General features: G+C 31.3%; 1 protein-coding gene across 8 annotated transcripts in view; it reads left to right on the forward strand.

Annotated features, from left to right (window-relative positions):
* The window catches only part of LOC127069087 (neuroligin-4, Y-linked-like), a 188,733-nt gene that overhangs the window by 69,290 nt on the left and 102,304 nt on the right, over nt 1-17,139 (forward strand). Inside the window, exon 1 of one of the 8 annotated variants that reach the window (XM_051005776.1) lies at nt 14,069-14,089. The exons of 6 other annotated variants lie outside the window; for them this stretch is intronic. The gene's annotated coding sequence lies outside the window, so the exon portion shown is untranslated. Of the gene's footprint in view, nt 1-14,068; nt 14,090-14,666; nt 14,820-17,139 lie in introns of those variants that run through there. One more of the 8 variants, XM_051005775.1, reaches the window with a different exon arrangement.

The following is a 17,139-nucleotide window of genomic DNA, read 5'->3' on the forward strand; positions in this document are numbered from 1 at the left end:
CGATTTAAGTCGATTGAACTTTGTTAACATTTTAAACGTTTAATGTAATATCGATCATCGAATTTTTAAATCTTAATCGTAATCTTAAATTGTAAAATTTTCATAACGAAATTTGACAAACTGCGACATTATTATTATTAGTAATATAATAAATTATAATATATATATATATATATATATATATATATATATATATATATATATAAGCGTATAAAAATTCATTATTCGTAATATAACAGGTGATATCTAAGCATATAAAAATTGATTATCTCATCAATTCGAAATACATAGAGTGAATAAGAGTGAAAGATAGATAGATAGGAAGATAGGTAGATAGGTAAGTAGAGAGAGAGAGAGAGAGAGAGAGAGAGAGAGAGAGAATAATCTCTGTGAAAATTCAACTCCTTCCATAGTTTCCCTGGTATCCCATGGGATCTTACTTCAGGGATGGTCTCTTGCATTTTACCCTGTTGAACGTTAAAAGCCTTGCAAGCTTGCTTTGTACTTGCACTTTGTCGTGATAATATTGTTTTTAATTAATAAACTAGTATCGAAACTTTCGTCGTTTGTCCTTAGAGAGACTGAGTGAAAGATAGCCAAGGATATATCGAATCGTATGAAATAATGTTTTAAATTTATCTAACGTTATACGAACTTTTTGTAAAAATTCTAATCGATGAATATGTATACCTATAACTACGTAAGTATTTTTTAATGGATGGATGGAAAAATAAAAAAAAAAAAGAAGAAAAAAGAAAATGAATTCGAATAACGTGAAGGATATTAGGTATTATTTTTAGAGATTTTAACGGAGCCGTCGGTATATCCACGATCGAATAATAAACATGACATGCCGAATGGAATAGATTGAATGCACCGAACACGCTCGGAGAATGTCGAGTGAAACAGAAACGATGACGCAACGCGAGCTACCGAATTAATAAAACACGTACTACCGTTTATCCCTGCTGCGAAATTTTGTGAAGGTATTTCGAAAAGAGAGAGAGAGAGAAATATAACATATATCACAAGCATCGAATCTTCGGATTTTTAATAAAGAAAATAAACAAATAAAGTAAATAGATAAATAAATTCGATCATTTATATTGACGAATTATAAATAAAATTATTGAAGTCGAATGGAACGAAAAATAAATAGATAAATAAATAAATAACAAAAACAAAACAAAAACGAAAGAGAAAAAAAAAGAAAGAATCGAATGAAATTGATTATAATATCATAAACGAATCGATAAAATATTCACAATTACATTTATATAATATTTATTTAAATCATCAATCCAGTTCTATTGTATTCCATACAGAATTATTGTACAAACAATATAGCAAAAAAAGAGAGAGAGAGAGAGAGAAATGTTTCGCTTAATTGAAATCGCGTTTTTCGTTTTCTAATAAAAAAATGAAAAGAAATAGTTTAGTAATGTTTACATTTCATTGTGTTATCTCTATTACTTTATTCATCTTGTTTTATTTCTTTTAATATTTACCGATCCGTATGATAAAAATTAATAATGCTTTCCATTTAATAAATATTTCGTGAAACATAATCCAGTTATTATAAAATAAGAAAAAACTGATCGTGGTCGTCGTCGTTGTCGTTGTCCTCGTTGTCGATCGTCATCATCATCATCATCATCATCATCATCATCGTCGTCGTCATCCTCGTCGTTGTCGTCGTTGTCGTCGTTCTCCTATATACTATACCATAATTTTGACTCTCCAACATCGAACAGTGTAAATTGACACGTTGAATACCTCGTAGGCCAACGTTGGCGCAAGGTAATTGCAAAGTAAGCGCTAAGTAAGCGCAAAGTAAGCACAAGGTAAGCGCAAAATAAGCGCAGAATAATGGTGTAAGGTAAGAAGAGAATAATCGTATAAAGGGATACGCAGAATACATGATTATAAGGGATGCTCGGAATACAAGATATACAGGGAATAATGTTTACAAAGGATTCTCAAAATAATGGTATAAAGGATCAACAGAGAACATTATCATCATCATCGTCATTGTCATCGTCATTGTCATCGTTGTCGTCGTCGTCGTTGTTGTAAATATTGTATATAATACCTTCTCTTTACTGATTGGTAAACAAATTAAAAAAAAGAAAGAAAAAGAAAAGAAAGAAGATGAAAGAATGAAGTAAGAAAAAAAGGAAAAGATATTATTAATCGATTTCGAATTGATTATAATCGATTATGAATTTTATCAAGAGGATCATAAATTGAATTTGAATTAATGAATTACAATGAATATCCATACAATGAATTTCATTATTAACCTTTTAAAAATGACGAAGAAAATACAATTAAGAAAAAAGATTAAAGAAGTAAAACGAAATAAGTAATATATACAGAAGTTCATCGAAGCGAACGTTGAAATGATTTGACGTTATAATCGAATACCGGTCTAGCCTCAGAAGAAAGGTAATGCACATTGCGCATTGTAACAGGTAATATAGAAACCGGTAGTAATCTAGTCTAGTAGACGGTGAGGAGTCGAAAGCTCGAAGCTAACGAGAACTGGAAGCTGGCCATGAAAATGGGCTGGTCTCGTGCGACAACGGACGTTCGGAACATCAATTCAGGTGGGGTTGTCTACGAGGAAAGAGGAATATTCGCTGGCGTATATCTACAAGGTTTCTTGGTAATAGTATTGGTGACGATGGTGTTGGTGGCGCCATCACTTTCAATCCCCAACCCTCTTACCAACCCTCTTCTCTCTCTCTCTCTCTCTCTCTCTTTCTGTCTCGCTCTCTCTTTCTCTATCTACGATAACACCGTCTCGCCGATTCTCTTTCTCTGTCTCTCTGTCTCTTTCTGTCTGTATCAGTCTATCTATCTCTTTCTCTTTGTCTCCATCTATCTCATCTATCTATACGTCTATCTATCCATCTCTCTCACTCTAACCAAATTCTAATTGGTAATACTACGGGTCTGAACGTTGGGATCGCCCCTTTGTTGACCTCCTCTCTCTATCGAGCAATTTGCACGCACGCTGCGGGATGGCACACCTCGTTCAACGAGAGCAATTCGACGAGCAACCCCCTCGAACACCACCTCACGCTAACTCGCTACCACCACTAGTAGCACCCCCTCTACATACTTTATTCGTATAACTTGCCGGTAAATAAGGCGAATTCCAGAGGAATGCTTTCTTTCTTTCTTTTTTCCTTTTCTTTTCTTTTCTTTTCCTTTCCTTTCTTTTCCTTTCTTTTCCTTTCCTTTCTTTTCCTTTCTTTTCTTTTTTTTTTTCTTGCTTTCTCTTCCCCACCGCGAGCTTCCTAGTTTTTTCTCTCTCTCTTTTTTTCCCCCCTTTCATTTTATTTTTTTTTTCTTTTCTGTTTTTTCTTCTACCTTTATGATTCTTTTACTTGTACGATTTTTATTCATATTTCAAAGAACACGAGAACCATTCGTCTTTTTTCCTCCTTTCTTCCTTTCTTTCTCACCTTTTTGCCTTTTTACTTTATCGATCCTTCTTATTTAATTCCCATGTGAGCAATCGTTTCAAAAGATATTTCAAAAGGATTTTTATAAGTTTTATTTTGGACCGAGGAAACGAGTAATCGCGACGATGTCGGAACGAAATTTCCGGTTTATATCCGTGCACGAACGTTCTAGGGGTTTACGAGGATGATGGTTGTCGTCGAAAAAGCCTTGCTCGTCTTCTAACCCCGTCCTTCTCTCTCTCTCTCTCTCTCTCTCTCCCTTTTTCTCTCTGTCTGTCTGTCTGTCTGTCTGTCTGTCTGTCTGTCTCTTTCTTTTTCTCGTTCTCTCGATGTTGAAACGATCGTTACTTTAGACGGATAAATCTCGTAGTATCAAAGTGGGAGGGTCTATAAGCATCGATCAGGGTCAGTTTAAAGTTTCTATCTTGGTCGCTCGTATCTGCCATCGCCTATGTACAATGTCACTGCCGTTGGACTTGCCCCCATGAGAGTACTTCTGCACTTTGACCTTTCCTCGATACATGCATATATACACACGTGTGTGTATATGTGCGTGTTTATGTATATGTATAGATATATATATATATATGTGTGTGTGTATGTATAAACTATATACGTTCTTAGTAGAAATATATAGATGGGAATATACGCGAAGAGAGACCGAAATTCAATCTTACCAAATAAAAGAACGAAAAGGGTTGACTTGAAAACGGGAGATATGAGAGACTACATAAGATGTTACGATTTTATTATTTGCTCTATCGATTCGTAGATTAAATTTGTTGTTATTGAGATTCGAATATTATTTAGAAGAAAGTAATCTAGAGAAATATTCGATAGTTGATTATTACGTTTGTTGTCTGTTACAATTGCGATTTCGAATTAAAATTAGATATATACGAAAGATGGAGGAAGTAGATTCTTGACATATCCAATTCTTTTTTTTTCTTTTCTTTTGTTCTTCTTTTTTCTTTACTTTCATTTTTTACATTCGACCTTCCAATCAGGAAATATGTTTTTAGTGCGTGTCGAATATATTTTTTAAATGTTGTTAATAAGTTTAGAAAGAAAAAGAAAAGGAAGATCAAAAATTTCGTAACACTCGAACTCGAAATTTTTATTATAAATCGATGTATTAAAGATATAGAAAAATTTGTTTGCTGTAATATTCATATACTTTTATTATGATTAAAATTCGGTGAAACGAATTATGAAAATTTCGTTCGTACGAATTCGAGAAAGAATAATTGAAAAAATGATATAACGTTTATAAAGATATTTCTCTTATTTGTACGATCTAGTTCGATATGTTAAACAACGTAACTGAAATAGAAGTCACATTGAAATTGGAAACGAGCCGTAACGAGAGCATCGTTCTAATTCGATCTCGAAAGCAAAGCGAAGATCGAAAATGTCGAACGAGTCCACTTCGGAGATGCGAACACTTTCCATCGTTTCGGAGAGATCAGGTCGGTTGGTTTCGAGTTTTAGCTTTTGCAAGTGGTTGGTACCGATCTATCGATCGATCGATCGATCGATCAATCGGTTTGCTTTCGTTCAACGAATTTGAGACAGGTAGAAAACATTGAATTGGGTTATATATATATATACACATGTTTGTGTGCATATATATACATATATATATATATAGCTATATATATCAATCCCAAAATGAATTGGAATTAATATATATATATATATATATATATATATATATATATATATATCCCTCAGGTGATAATAATAGAAGATAATCACTCGATGAGCTAACATTGATCAAATTTTTGTATGAAAGCTACTAACGAGATTGACTCGTATTAATATTTCGTTGATTCGATGAGGATCTCTTGACACACATTTACTCATATATCTATATATCTATACATAGACATATGTATATTTCTAACGCTATTCAATAGTCAAAAATATCAGTATGCGTTAGCAATGCAGTGGTGTGCCAAGAGTTTCTAGATGATTTTAAAAATCGATTAAACTTTTTCGAGATCTCGAAGCAATTGTTTTTTATTTTTCTTTTTTTTTCTTTTTCTTTTTTTTTCTTCTTCTTTCTCTTCTCTTTTTTCTCTCACAGATTGCAAAACTACAAGCCCTGTTTGTAAAATTAAAAGCCTAATTACAAGCCCTGAAAGTTTCGAGAAAGAGTAATTGATTTTCAATATTACCTAGGAACTTTTGGTAAACCCTGTATTTTTCTTATAATGGGGAATTATGATGGGCCAATACTGAAAGTTTTCTTATTGCTATTAATTATACAGAAATAAAGAGAGATAGAGAGAGAAAGAGAGAGAGAGAGAGAGAGAAAGAGAGAGAGAGAGAGAGAAAGAGGGTCAATGTTTTTTATTATTCTATAATAATTCTAATAAAAAACATTTAATAGTTATAAATTAAGAACCACTTTACTCTTAATTATTACTCTTAATATGATCATTCTCAACTTTCGTTATTTACAAGTAATTGTAGAAAATTATTATCAATTGATTGTTACATTTTCAGTATACATATATACATCTTCGAATACATACATACACACACACACACACACGCGCACGCACGCACGCACGCACGCACACATACACACGTAATATTTATGCAAACGAAGTAGTAATTTAAAATAAAATTCAAATAGAAAAAAATTATCGATGAACGATCAATCGACGCACGATTCAAATAAATCAAATTAAAAGTCAAAGTGTTAATAGTGATTAATTGGACACGTAATTCCCATGCAGGAATATTGGAATCTATTGAATAATTTTTAACGTTCATCAAGAATAAAATTTATCATTATCGGAGTCTGTTACATCATTTTTTAAATATTCTCTTTTTATGACATTCATATTTGGACAGTCGAGATTAAGTGGTCTTAATGAAAATAACGTCGTCAGAGATACTAAGATCATTTATATATCTAATTCGTAATCATTGTTAAAATCTGAAAATGATAATAAGTTGTAATTAATGTTCTTTAATCTTTCATGATTAACGCCACTTTAACTAGCCGCATTGCGTCAAGACACGTATGAAAGAAATACGTGTGTATACGTTTTTCTTTTTAAATGGAACACATGTTTCATTCAGTTTCTTCGTCTCTCTCTCTCTCTCTCTCTCTCTCTCTCTATATGTTTTTTTTTTTTTTTATACACTCATATGTGCGTGCGTACGCTTATATGTATATGTAGATATATATATAGATTCTCTTTTTTTTTGTCATATATATTATATAAATATATATCGTATATATATAGTATATATAAAAATATAAAAACTTATACCCATGTCTTTCTCTGTATGTGCGTGTGTATATATAAAAATGTGTATAAAGTTTATATAAAAATGTAAAAACTTATACTCGTGTCGTGTACGTGTATGTTTTGTGTAGATATGGTTATTTCCTTCTTTACAATATTTGAATTCGTTATATTACCAACCCCTCAAAGAACCCTTATGTGAAAGGTTTTATTATTATATCATTCATATATAGAAAGGTTCGATGTGAATAAAATGGATTATTGATTTTTTCCAATGGTAGAAAAGAGGATAGAAAATTTAATTTTTATCTGTCAACATTTTTTTGACATCGTGTACACAGTCTATACGCATTTATATGGATTGGTATTATAAACATGTGCTTGTGTATATATATATATATATATATATGAATAGAAATAAATATTATAACATTGTCATTTTTATTAACATATATGAAAATTTATTTACTATAAACACGTAAATGAACATGCATAAAAAGAAATGAACATTATCATAATTGTCATGTTTATTTTATCATCATTTATGAATAAATAAATATGTATATGAATATATACATATATGCGTCAATAGAAATATGGACATATGAATACATAAGAACGTCGATGAATAGAAACGAATATTATTACGAGAGAAAATTTTATCGATTGTAATACTAACTTAATTAACATATAGTTGATATGTTAAATAAAAGAAGATTAACTAAAAGGACAGATATTCAATTTACCAAATGAGAACGTTTATTAGACTAATATAAAATTGCTAACGACTTTTACCATTTTTTTTTTAAACCCTGTTTTTCTTCTCTCTCTCTCTCTCTCTCTTTCTTTCTATTTTTTTGTACCTTTTCTAGAGTGTTGTTACAGAGGGGGGAGAAGTATATAGGAGAAGGAGAAATAAGGTTTTGAAAGAAGGTTTGCGTGAAATACGGTGGAAAAGTAGTGGAACAAGGAAAGAAGAAGTAGTCTCGATTAAGTCTGGGTACTGCACCAGTTCTCTACTAGTAATGGAAATATAATGTGCCCGCCATCCGCACCTTCGTACCTTTTCTTGTAATTGGACCACAAAATACGGATATCTCGTGCTCACTCTGATTGAAATCGCACTTTCTCTCTCTCTATTTCTCTCTCTCTCTTCTTTCATCTTACTGATTCTTTAGGGAATATGTTCTCAGTTTTCTCCATCTTCTCTCTCTCTCTCTCTCTCTCTCTCTCTCTCTCTCTCTCTCTCTTCCTCTCTTAATACGTTTTGCGCTTATCGAGTTATAAATTTAAACCGAATCGACTTCGAGTACTACAATTTCAAATTCTCTGTCGTATGATTATTATATATATATATATATGTTAGTTGATATATTTGTTGAGTGGATCAATAAGAAATTCTGAAATGTATGACAAAGTAAATATGTTATTATATAGTATATACTATTTAGATATAGTAATTTGATATAAATATTTTTACATATCAAAATAAATAATATATATATATAATATTTTTGAGATTTATCAGAATATAAAAATTTTCGTTAAAATATATTAGTTCCATTTTTGAATCAATCTGTTATATGTACATTGTACAATATTCATGTATAAATATACACGAAGAAAAAAATATTTCATATGGATATATGTGATGAATAGTGGTTTAACAATTCCATAGATATAGAATGTGTAAACTTCTATGAATAATACGTGGTTTTACAAACCAGTAAAAATCATTGGATTAATCTTTGATGGATGTTGGTTCCAAGCCCATACGCGTTCAATATTTTTTATTAAGTCGAATTTTGTTTCTCTAAATAGCTTGAAACGATATTTATTATTTAAACGGCCGTATGTTCGAACTTATTATTATTATAAAAAAAAAAAAAAAAAGAAAAAAAGCAGAGAGAACAACAATAGGTGGAAAGAGTTAAAGCGATGTTCTGTTGACTCGTCAAAAAAAAATTATTTATTGATTCATTTCGTTTTCTATTTTTTCTTCTTCTTTTTTATTTATTTATATATTTATTTTCTTCTTTTTTTTTTTTCAAATAATCCTCCGAGTCGTCGTCATAAATTCCAATAATTTCCCTCGCATCCTAAAAAACTCGTTTTATTCGCATTTTCATCGAACGACGTCGGTAAACTCACACATAAATCTCATTAAAATCGAAATGAGGAAATCGATTTAAAAGCCGGATTTTAAAAAAGGAAACGAGAAAGTAGGGAAAAATTAAAACACAGAGGAGAAAAATAAAATTGTGCTATCGTTTCGAAAACAGTCACATTTTCCTCTCGATTTTAATTCCGAGCTTCAAACGAGAAATCCAGAGAAGCGTAATTTCTGAAGAAGCAACGATTATCTTCTCTTTTCCCTCTCACCTTCCCCCTCTCTCTCTTTCTCTCTCTTACTTAAGCTATTTTCTTTGTTATCGAGCTTCCACTCTCTTCGAAAGCTTCGAAAGACTTAAAGAGAGAGACGGAATGAGAGACAGATAGACAGAGAAAGAGACAGAGAGAAAGAGAGAGAGAGAGAGAGAAAGAAATAAAGAAATAGAAAGAAAGTGAGATGAATGTAGCACCAATCTAAAGCTTTCTCTCTCTCTCTCTCTCTCTCTCTCTTTCTCTGTTTATGTCTCTCTCTCTTATTCGTTGCATTATGTAACCAATTTCGATGGCTTTGCTGGCTCTTCGTAAAAGAATTGTTATGCAAAGCGTCGGTATTTGGTTCGCGAAACGACTTCGAATATACTTCTCTCTCTCTCTCTCTCTTTCTTTCTCTCTTTCTTTCTCTTTTTCTTTTCTATAGGAAATGAAAATCCATAAAAAGTAACAGCTCAATCGTTACACGCCGCTTGCGCTACATTACTTTCAACTGCGTACGAGTACCATTGCTGAAGCAAAACGTTAGCCTGCAGAGATTGTCGCTAACGACTCGCATGATTGGAGTTACGTTGTCCACAACCATGGAGAAAGAAAAATAAAAGAGAGAGAGAGAGAGAGATGTCTTGTTCCTTTCTAATGGTCCCATCAAATGTTTTTTCTCCTTTCTATTATTTTTTATTCCTTTTTTTTGTTTTAAATTAGTTTTCTTCTTCTTCTTTTTTTCTCTTTGTTCTTTCTCTACTAATTCTTCTTTTTTTTCCTTTTTCTTATCTCTCTCTCTCTCTCTCTTTTTCTCTTCTTATCTTCTAACGACGCAATTCTTCAAGTAATCGATAAGATATTTGGATGGTAGGTCAATGAATTTTGTTTTTTTTATCTCGGTCGAACAGAATTCGAAGAATTGCTATGGACAACCAAGAGGGACGATCTTAGTTTCGTGCTTCTTTGATAAGGAGAATGGTTTTAGTTGAAAGTTTTATCGAAGGGAAAGAGAAAGAGAGATGAAGGACTAAAGTTTTTGGCGAATAAAAAGACATAGAGAGGAAGAGAAATAAAGAGAGAAAGAGAGAGAGAGAGAGAGAGAAATAGTTGGCTTGTTTCTTTCTAATCGTCTGATCAAATGTTTCCTCTCCTTTTTTTCTTTTACTTTTTTTTTTCTTTCTTTCTTTTTCGTTTTCCCTTACGAAATAATTTTTCAAATAACCGAGATAGAATTCAAATGGCAGGACAATAAAATTTTTCTATCTCGATCGAATAGGATTCGAAGGATTTCGATGGACCAAAAGAAGGGCGGTCTTAGTCTCGTGCTTCTCTGATAAGGAGAATGGTCTTCGTTGAAAGTTTTATCGAAAAGAGACGGAAAGAGAGAGAAAGAGAGAGAGAGAGACAGAGAGAGATGAGGAAGGGACATGAAAGACTAAAGTTTCTGTCTAATAGAAAGAGAGAGATAGAGAGATAGAGATAGATAGAAGATTCCTTCTACTCTTCCCAATTACTAGTCATGCTTCTCGTTGAGACCCTTTTATGGCTCTATAAATCGAAGATGATCATTGTTCATTGTACAAACAATAGTCTTTAAGGTTCGATCTTTCGAACTATGATATCGATAAAAGTATTCTATGAAGATAGAGATAGAGAAAGAGAAAGAGAAAGAAAGAGAGATATAGAGATAGAGAAAGAGATGGAAATAGAAAGAGAGAGAAAGAGAGAAAGTATACTTTAAATATTTCAGAAGATTTCTCTCTCTCTCTCTCTCTCTCTCTCTCTCTCTCTCTCTCTTTCTACATCTCTCTTTCTTTCTTTCTTTCTTTCTTTCTTTCTTTCTTTCTTTCTTTCTTTATTTCTCTTGCAAAGAACTCAAATGCAAAACTTTTAACAATACTTTCACGAACCGAGCGATCTCAGACAAAGTTTGCACGAGGACGGGGAGCAATAACCTCGGAAATGAGCCAAAGATTCTTGCTTATGATACTCATTGATTCCAGCCATTAATATTTATAGCTTTTATGTGGTCAATCTTTCTTTCTTTCCTTTTTTCTTTCTTTCTTTCTTTCTTTCTTTCTTTCTTTTCTTTTTTCTTTCTTTCCTTCTTGTTTTCTTTTTTATCTCTATCTATATTTTATTTTATATGAGTTTTATTTAATTTCCCGTTGTATTTCTTATTTATGGTAAATGAAAGGATATATTTATAGGAAACGATTATAAATGTCGATTGATTCGACAATATGACGATAATAACTTTTTCTCCAACGAGGCTATTGGAATCTTTTTTCTTTTATTTTTTTTTTTTTTTTTTATGTCATGCATGCGAATTCAATCATATTTATGACTTTTAGTGCGAACATTCCCTATCAGTTTTATTAACGTATACTATTTGTTATTTATATAAAGAAACACACACACACACACACACACACACACACACACATATATATATATATATATATATAAGACAATAATGACAATGCAATTTCATTGATCATAACTTTAACGAGAGCATTACAATAATTTTCTTTTTTATGCTTAAAAAACAGATTCAATCAAAATAATACTCTTATAGCTCTCTCTCTCTCTTTCTCTCTGACGAATCTTTATTTTTCCTTTCTTTTTTGATTACGTTTGTTAACATCTATTATATTTTATTTGGAACAAGAAAATATTATACAAAATGATGACGATACCATTCCAATTACAATAATAACATTATCCTTATAACGAGACCATTATAATATATCTTCTCTTTTCTTTCTTTTCTCTGATTATCCAAAAAAAAAAAAAGAAAAAAAGAAAAAGACATACAAAAGTAACAAAATGAAAAGAAAAATAAAGAAAAAACGAATTTCAACGAACACTCCAATCAACCGTTTCTCCCTCTCCCTTTCTCTCTCTCTCTCTCTCTACCTTTCTATTTTTCGTGTCGTCTCATTTCTTTTCCTTCATTCGCCTTAAGTATTTCATAGGAACGATATAAGAAGATCGTTTAGACATGGAACGAGTGCAAGAAAGATAGAGATCAAGATCAAGAGAAAGAGAAAGAGAAAGAAAGAAAGAAAGACAATCACATTTAAGTTCAATCGCCATGACTCGACATGGACTTTCGAGTGGTTGAAAAGAGGGTTTCTCTGTCGGAAACGTCTGGAGAAACAAAGATAGAGCAAGAAAAAGAGAGAAAGAGATAGACAGACATACAGACACACAGACAGACAGACAGACAGACAGACAGACAGACAGACAGAATAGAGAGTAGAAGAAGGTGGAAAAGCAGGAAGTGGAGAAGGTGGAGGAAGAAGAGGTTGAGAAGGAGCCGATTCGTAGAATTGCAAGGACTCAGGATGGTCGGAAGAGACAAGCCGGAGGAATGTCTGCGGTACCGGCTGCGGAAACGTAATTTCTCGCTACGTTGCAGTTGGTAGACCTTCTTCCTCCTGGCATCACTTTCCGCCTTCGTCCGAGCTTTCTCTTTATATATATATATATATATATACATATATATATATATATGTATGTATGTATGTATGTATGTATGTATGTATATATCTTGCAGTCCTTATTCTGTTTCTACACTCCGTTTGAGTACGGATGAACGCATAGAGAATTCGTCCTCTAGTCTTACACCTTTGCAAAAAGTATATATGTACATGCATATATATATACATTGTTGAAAACGTAACAATGGTTATATGTAATGCAAGACCAAGTTCGTTTCTTATGTCCTTTGTAGATATCGTATACTCTTTTTAAATGATTTATAAATGTATTTATTATAGAGAACAAGGTTTATCTTTCTTTACGTATGCGAGAAAATTTTATTTTGTCGAGCTGTAGAACTTTTGCTACAACTCTCAATGCAACCGCATTGCACGGTACAACTTGCATAATACACGAAAGAAATTTCATTTCTTTTTCTTTTTGATTCTTTGTTCTTCTTTCTTTTTTTTTTCTTTTCTTTTCTTTTCTTTTCTTTTTTTTTCGTGTTTCTTTTATGTTGTATATCTACATCATTTGTGAACATTCATTTATTATAGAAAACAAATTTACGTATATTGTACGCGCTGATGCGTGAGAACATTTTATTATTGTTGAAATGCAACCCGGTAGAACTTGTATAATGCAAAAGAGAAAGCTCTTTCTTTTTTTATGTTTCTTCTATTTTATATATATATAAAATTTGTATTTTATATATATATATATGTGTATATGTGTCTACTACCATGTTTTACATCGTTTGCAAATATTCATTTATTATAACAAAACAAATTTATATAATGCAAATATTTAACCATGGAAAAAATGTTATTTTGGGGTGAAATTTAATGCTATAATATAAAACGAGATATTGTATAAATATAAAACGAGAGCATTTTGCTTTTCTTGTTACTTCTACATACACACAGATACATATACACATATACGTATATATATATATTATTTAAAACTCTGAGAGAGAAAGAGAGAGGGAGAGAGAGAGAGAGAGAGAGAGTTCTTATATTTGTTATATATTTTAAAATTTGAATTTTTACTAATGATAGAAATTAATATATGCAATATAATAATAGGTATTTTAAAAAAAAAATTTTTGTACGTATATTTGTATATACATTTGTTTGTATGTACATTTAAAAATTCTTAGAGAATATTCTCTATATTTATCTCTATCTCTCTCTGTCTGTCTCTCTCTCTCTCTCTCTCTCTCTCTCTTTCTTTCGTTTTATTATTTGTTTTATTTTTCTGAGTCAAGAACGTTACTATGTATTTAGATCGTGTCGACTTCGATATGTTTTGTTTGGATAAACGATAAGCTGCTTGTTTTTGTATTTGGTTTTTATTCCGTGTCTTTGTTTTGAAATAGAAGACGGGTATTTCGCGACACGTTTAAACTTGTTTCCTCAGTCTAATACGTGTTGTCGACGGAGACGGTCGTTAGAATTTCTACGTTTTATTTTAAGATTATTTTACAACGAAAAGGTAATTGTAATTTCATATATAATTAATTAATCGTATGTGTATGTGTGTGAGTGTGCGCGTGTGTGTGTAATTATTTCATTTAAATAGATCTGATATCATAATTTATTATCCTTTATCGTACGTATATTACTTCGTTAAGACGTAATATAATTTCTAATCGTTTTCTATCGTTATATTTTATTAGAACATTATATTAGTTACGTACAATTGTATTACTCGATTATTATAATTTCCTATATATTTCTTGTTACATATTATATTATACTTTTTTTATATTACTTCCCATACCTATATATATATATATATATATATACACATATATATTATATAAGTACATATATTGATACATATACGTTATATAATACATATAGATAATATCTACAATATTATCGTATTACTTTTACTCTGCTTAAGAATTTCGAATAATAAGAAAAATAATAATAAAAATACAAAAGAAAGTATTAACAAATTACGAACATCGTCCTTTCATAAAATTCATAAAATTCTTAGCAGTATTCGTACGTTCATATAGCACTATGGTTAAATGGCATACCAACCACTATCGTTTTTCTTTCAACCCAAAAGGGCTTCGAATTGACCTTCGTTCGAGTTCGTATACCAAAAGAGAGACCGAGAAAAGAAAACGTTTAAATCTTTCATGGACCATTTCGTTCGAGAGGGATGACGTCCACGACCTTTACGAGCTCGTATGGCACGTCCTGACTTAAGGGTGAGAGGTCACAACCTGTAATTGCTCACCTCTAGCTTCTCTAGCCACCCTTTCCTCCTAGTAACCATCTTCCCACCCATATTGCAACGACGAAGCAACACGCTGTCTTATTTATCGAGCGAAGCCTCTAGCTAGTTCGTGATTTGCTCGCGTTAAATTTACTATCCTACGAAGCTCTCGAAAGTATTGCATTTTCTTTCTTTCTTTCTTTTTTTTTTCTTTTCTCTTTACTTTACTTTTTTCTTTTTTTCTTTCTTTTTCAGAAACGTAATACTATAATAATCAATTATTATATTTTTTTACACAATATTGCTCTCGAACGAACGAATTTTTCCATTTCCATTTCCATTTGCGCAAACTTTTTCTGTTTTCGTTCTGTTTTTTCTTTTTTTTTCTTTCTTTTCTTTTTTATCTAATATATTTCAATAATGCCACGTACTAATTTCCGATAACTCTTTTTTCTTGTAGATCCGCTCTCTCGAAAGAATGAAATTTACATTGTTCGTACCGTTATTTATTTTTTGCACTTGATAATTTGCGAAAGTTCGCTTGAGTTTTTGTAATAGGTAAAATATTTTTAATAGCTCAACTCGATTTAATACGAATTGATATTTGTTCTTGTAGTTTGTGTACTTTATTTAAACATACTTTTTAGATTAAACTTTGGTTATATTGGATTCTGTAAACAGTATAATATAATATAATCCAATATAATATAATATAATATAATATAATATAATATAATAATATACTAATATCTAGTATAAGTTATATCTATCATCACTAATTATTATTATTATGACAAATATCTAATACATACAATATACATATATATCATACATCTAAAACAAACTATAATTAAACTCTACAAAATTAAATAACGTTAACATATTCAACGTGTTAAAAAGCATTACTTAGAGAAGGACCAATTTGTCTATATATGACAATATTTTTCATCTACCACTTTTCATTCCCTTCTCGAAGTATTGGCAGAAAATAATTCGTACTCGTGCAAGTCGCATAATTCAAAAAGATATGGAAGACAGGGAAAGTTTTGGTTTGAGAAATCGAAGAAGATTTGAAAAGAGCTCTCTCTCTCTCTCTCTCTCTCTCTCTCTCTCTCTCTCTCTCTCTCTCTCTCTCTCTCTTTCTCTTTTTAACACCACGAGAGAAAACTGTCGCAAGGTCTGTGATTAATCGTGCTTTCTGAGCCAACCGATACATATAGTTATCCATTACCTCGCACCTGCTCGAGAAACCTTTCGAGGTTGGGTCCTGCATCGTTGTAAGCATGAAATTAATCAACGTTTCTCAAAACGCAATACTCCCATCTCCCTTTTCTACGCCTCCTCACCCACTAACCTATCCCTTCTCCACTTTCATCCCTTTTCCTCCCAACCTTTACGTTTATTCCTTCACGAACGAGAAATTGCGATCGCCGCAATTTTTCTCTCCGACTTTCACGTCATTCCTATATTTCTCTCTTTTTCTCTCTTTCTCTTTCTCTTTCTCTTTCTCTTTCTTTCTCCCTTCCTCTTTCTATTTGTCCCTCTTTCTCTTTCTCTCTTTCTCTTTATTCCTTCCTTTTTCTATTTGTGTTGTATATCTGTGTGTATACGTGTGTGTGTATACGTGTAGTATTAAATCACATCGAGAAATGTTTCGCGCGAAATAACCACCAGGAAAAGCTTCCTACGAGAGAGCAAAAAGTTTATCTCGGATTATCGGTCGTTCTATATTTAAGAGTAACAGTACATACGCATGTTTCTCCTAACTTCTTATTTCAACTTAAATCTTTACTTAGTTTTATATTATGTCATTGTGAAAAAATTATGTATATATATATATATAATTATAATATATATAATTATATGATTATATATATATATATATATATATATATATATATATATATGATTTGAATAAAGACGATTATTAAAAAAATATAAGAATATATACGATGGCACTTTAAACCCGATACAGTATTAATACATAGTTTAAAGAAATTAATTAAAAATAAGCGAAGAAAGTCAAACAATAATTTCCCCTTCGTATACATGATATTCGCAAGAAAGAACATACATTTCAGCATAATTTCTAAATTTCCTACTTTCTTGTGGAAGGTTTATTAAAAGGAGAAAAGAAAATTTTAATGAAAGGTAAATTTAAAAAAAAGTCGTACGCAAGTACGTTAGAATATTATCTTATATACACGTGTGTGTATAATACCTATCAAATAGATTTCGCTTTTCGTATTTTATTTTTACTCGAAGTATTAAAACCTCGTATGACTTCGAACTATTAAAAAAGGGGAAAACTG

Source organism: Vespula vulgaris, chromosome 14 (assembly GCF_905475345.1).
Source record: "Vespula vulgaris chromosome 14, iyVesVulg1.1, whole genome shotgun sequence".
Classification (NCBI taxonomy): domain Eukaryota; kingdom Metazoa; phylum Arthropoda; class Insecta; order Hymenoptera; family Vespidae; genus Vespula; species Vespula vulgaris.